This window comes from Aplysia californica, unplaced genomic scaffold (genome assembly GCF_000002075.1).
Source record: "Aplysia californica isolate F4 #8 unplaced genomic scaffold, AplCal3.0 scaffold00650, whole genome shotgun sequence".
Classification (NCBI taxonomy): Eukaryota; Metazoa; Mollusca; class Gastropoda; order Aplysiida; family Aplysiidae; genus Aplysia; species Aplysia californica.
In genome coordinates, this window is record NW_004797920.1 from 219254 (window position 1) to 224536 (window position 5283).

Below are 5283 nucleotides of genomic sequence, written 5' to 3' on the forward strand. Positions count from 1 at the left end.
TCTCCCCTCCTTCTTTTTTGTGTTTGTTACTCTCTTGTAACACCTGTAATCTTCGGCACTTATATGAGCTTATTGTGTTGCAAGTGCCGTAAAACACTTACTACATCCAAACAAAGCTTGGGGAACTGTAGCCTGGCACATCTAGCCTCCATCACAAACATTGAGCCTCAGTCTTGGCAGTTGTGCTGTGTGTGTGTCCTTTTGTCCATGATAAAGGGGGGGGGGAGAGGGGGGGTTGTTATTCAAGACTTTTGTATGACTTGGTAGATCTTATGACTCGGTGAGCAAAGAGAAGTAACTACACCATTATTTTGTTTTCATTCTTCATTTCATTCTGTAAAGCTTCCATCCTTTGTTGGTGCTCATTTGCTGGTGTCTGTGATGTTGGATAATCACAAGTTACTCAGAAAGTTTTTTTCTTTAGTTGATGGATGGCGGGTGCTCTGGTGTGGTTTGCTCCATCATTATTATTGAACGTCTATCGTCCATATCTCTCCTCCTTCCTTTTTGTGTACCTTACTCTCTGAATTTGGGCACTTGTATAACCTTATTCTTTTTACCAGATACCAGTGCCGTAAAACTCTCACTAAAACAAATTTCAGTTTAAGTGATCAAAGTGATCCCAAGTTGAGAGTGAGTGTGATACTTTACCATCATAAGTGTTCATCTGGTCCTCTTTATATACTTCTGCCCTTCACTGCTTCTCTCTGAATGATTGGAGGTAGAGCCCTCTGTTCACAGGCGAAGAATCCACAGGAAAAACAGAATAGTCACGAACTGAAAAATCATGAGGGTACCAATTTTGAATGCTTGTTGACTCATCATAACTATTTCTGTTCAACTGTTGGTTGATTAAGATTAAGATTACTGTTGTGAAATTTCCCATTCTGCAAACATAACAATAAACCACCAATGAAACGAACGTGAAGCTATGAGTCCACAAGCTTTTAAGGTTCTGTACCTTACCATTTGGCTAGATCCTATCAGAGATGGATGTTAAATTGAGAGGGCACCTCTTAACCCTATCCGTACGTTGTGTTTTACTATAGTATCCATACCACATGGGGAACTCTGTGCCGCCACTTTCCAAAGAGGAAATTTACTCATTAATCCGATCCGTACGCTTTACATAGCAGTCTGTCAAAATGAATTTTTGAGAAATACTGAAAGTTTCAAAGAGATCTTTGCACTAGAAATATTCTAAAATGTGAAGAATACAACCTCGGAGGTACAAAATGACCCCAGGACGTACGGATAGGCTTCAAATAGCTCTTGAATAAGCTTACTGTGTTTAAAAGAGGCATTGAATCTATACAGCAACAATAACAACAACGATGACAACAACAACAGTGCTCTGTCTGCTGCTTTTATACTCTGGGAAGCTTGCCTTGTTTAACACTTTGCGGTCACACAGCCAGCAGTACAAACAGAATACTCCATCTGGTCACCCCACTGACCTAAAGTGCAGTCTATTATCTTTTTAGGTCAGTGGGTCACCGAGCCAGAACGAGTGACTGCAACATACTTCTCCGGCGGGGTTGTCGCAGAACTGCGTCAAGCGACGAGAACGGATAGTTTTTTACCGTCACATTATCACAACGAGGGACCGCAAAGTGTTGATTGTTCCTCCGTTTGATAATAATATTATACTTTCCACCTGCTGATAAAGCTTGTCAAGATTGGGGCGAATTGCAAGGTGTGCAATTTTGCATATAATATATATCCTCAACTTGAGAGTGCTGTGGTGATGAATAAAGTGAGTTGGGTTTGTTTTTTTAAGTCCACACTGAATTTTATGTCCCTCTCATTTTAAAGTCATTTGCTGAATTTTAATTACCCTCTCGTTTTTGCATACAGTCTTTCATGCCTGAGTTTTTTCACATCTTGATCTAGTTATAAAAAAATGCCATAAAATTGATTCTGTGATTGTTTTGTAGCTTTACCACATGTATAAGAAGTACGCACTGGAAAGGTATTTTGTTTTACTTCCATATATATATATATCATTTTTTGCTGCTGTTTGATTTGTTGGGGGGGGGGGGGTTGTTTTTGTGTGAACAAATATATTTTCTTGACAAAGAGCTATCATCAAAGAAGATACAAAGTAAGTAGTGAAACTGGATTACGCTGTTGTTTTATTTAACTCTCTCTAGTTCTTTCCCTTGAATACTGGATACAAATTTAATGTTGATGCCTTTGTGAAGCTACGACTCGATCAGAATTCTTATCAATCAAATCCTCTTCGATGCTTGTACTTGATAAACCTTGGAGTTAATTGTTTTGGAAATTTTAAAAATCCAGAGAAAATGTGTGCTGTGGTGTGGTTTGCTTCTTCTTTCCTCTGAAACATCTATCGTCTTTATCTCCCCTCCTTCTTTTTTGTGTTTGTTACTCTCTTGTAACCCCTCTAATCTTCGGCACTTATATGGCCTTATTGTGTTGCGAGTGCCGTAAAACTCTACTAAAACAAGTGTATTTTTTCAGAGAGAAACGAGTGTCAAATTTTAACAGCCGGGCACGAGTCAGGCCCACCCTGCTGAATGCTGAATGTCGTGATGGTTTGTCTGTGCGTTTATTTCTTTCATCTATTATTTATTGCAGACACGTTTTTTTTTTAAAGTATTATTTTGCATGCTAACATAACTGTTGCCCCCCCCCCTTCCCCCCTTTCAACAAGAATGAGCTTCCCATATCTTTTAATATGTTTTGCAGAATTGAATGCTGTTTGATGTAAATTCAAATTGGAACTAAAATCGCAATTAACTTACTGTTTGTGTGGAATATGTAGTGGTTGTTAAAAAAATGTCTTTTTTTTTCAGTTTATAGATACATGGTTAGTAGATCCATAAATGATATATTATACTTCTGAAGTGTATCAGTTAGACCCTTGCTGTCACATGCTAAAGACACGAGTTTGATTCACTTGTACAGAAGTTTTCTTTCAAGTACTTCTGTCTGTCTGTCTGTCTGTCTACTAGGTTGTGGTATGTATTCTCCTCTGCCCATGTAGGCCTGTGGGGGGTACAAAACTGCTCTGATAAAATTACAAATTCATCATTTTATGCAAATTGTATGCGTATTATTATATATTAATTTTTTTTTTATTGTCTCATTATCCGTTCTACATCTAGTAAACACTTCTATATCTGTCTTAAATTGCAGGTGATTGAAGGACGCCACTGATGCGTCCCATTTCTTTTCTTTTCTCTGTCCAGCTTGGGGTTTTTTTTCCCCTTACCACAATTAAAGGCTCTTGTTGCACCAATGTGATTTTCTATCCTTAAACTAAAATCAAAACTTGCTGAACTAGCCCTCAGGAATTTCTCTTGAGTTTTAATTTTTGAATAAAAATTAAACAACCACTCTCTTTACTTCACTGTGAAAAAAATTGACCACTTGCGAGTTCATAAACTTGTCTCATTTTTCGTTACTTTATCCAAGCTCTCTCTCTCTCTCTCATGCTGGCTGTGAGTTTCATAAGAGTTTGTTTTTTTCACATGGTTGACGGCAGACGAGTAGCTGTATTGTGACTATCTTCTAAAACTATAATGTTCTTGTTATGTGTGTGTGGAAAAATGGGGCAGACGCTTGATTGTTGATTCACATCATTCAGTAACCTTTTTGATTGCGAGTGTGATAATGATGAAAAACTCTTAATTATGGTATTTATGGGGGGGGCGGTCTTGTTTTGTTTTTTGTCTCATGTCCTATTTTTGGGGTGCCAGATATGTGTTCATACATGTGAGAAATAATACAAATTTGTAGTGTTGTATTGTGTTTTACAGATTTTGTTATGTAATGTAAGTATTAGTTTGACAGTCATGCTATGTGTGATGAGAAAGTTATTATTTACATGCAATTTGATATAGATCTAGATTTTTATTTTATTTTATTTTTTTTGGGTACTAACAGTTTTGGTATTATTGCTTTGTAATTAATTGTACAAAAGCGATGAATGGTCAAGATGATTGTATTGATATTGACAGTGAAGTTCATTCTAGAATCTTTGACTGCCTTGATATTAGATTTTCTATATTACCCGCGTCTGTGGTGTAGCAGTTTGGTGCCTGGCCGTCACATGCAGTAAGACTGTCGTTTCTTTAGGCCATTCCCAGAGGAGGGACATTTCTCGTTCATGCATAGTAGAATTGCAAATGGGCTGACTCATGTCACGCTCATAACTGGGTTTTACGGCGCTGACAACTGCATAAGGTCATATGAGCACCAAGGGATGGGTATCAACAAAGAAGTCTTTACAGGGAATCAGACTTAGACTGCTCACCTCTCTAGCTTCAACAACACAAGGTCTGCTTCAACTATCAAGACACCCCGGAAATAGCAGGTCACAAGAGAGTGACAAACATACAAAAGAAGTAGAGGAAATGAAAATAGTGAGGATCAGGCACAGTTATGAGCGTGACATGAATCAGCCCATTTACTATTCTACTATGCTTGAACGAGAAATGTCCCCCCTTTAGGAATGGCCTAAAGACACTACAGTCAGTGGCACTACCCCGGGGTAATTTTGTAGACATTGAAGTAAAACACCTCTATTTTTTTTTTAAATTCTATTATATTGACACCGGTATCATGATGCTTGAAAATGTGGGCTTCCCAGTTTCCTTTTACCATTTTTCCAAGTATACTTCTACTTCTATACAGTGCAGCTTCTCTATAACGACCTTCTATATATATAATGATATAACGACATCCTCTGTATAGCGACATGGTGCCCAGGTCCCGATTGTTTCCTTTTATATCATTAGATAGTAATATTTTTGGTTGCCTCTCTGTAACGACTTTTTTTCCGGTCTCCACGATATAATTATAAGAGAGGCTGCACTGTATTTATAATTTGTTTCTTTTGCCGTAGATGATTCGGGCTCCCTGATTTAATGATGAATTCTAACACCGCAAAAGATATCTTCACCCAACTAAGTCAACGCTACAGTTCTTTTCACTGTATTTAATTTAAAAGAAATATTTTGTGGACTTTCATAATTTCTGTTTTGTAAATAATTATTCTTTTAATTAATGAAATAATACTATATATTGTCATGCTATAACAATGTTTCATTTTTAAAAAATTATTCTCCTCACATAACTTTCTCACACAACGTTGTTTTTACTTGAAAAATTTTGAAGTAATAAAAGTTTCTCCAAAAGAAAAAAACGCTCTTTATTTCAAAATGTTTGCACTGTCTGTAGTACTTTGTGTGTCTGTGTGTGTCTGTGTGTGCTCTTTATGGAAATTTCTGTTCTCTTAATGTGTGTGGGTGGTTG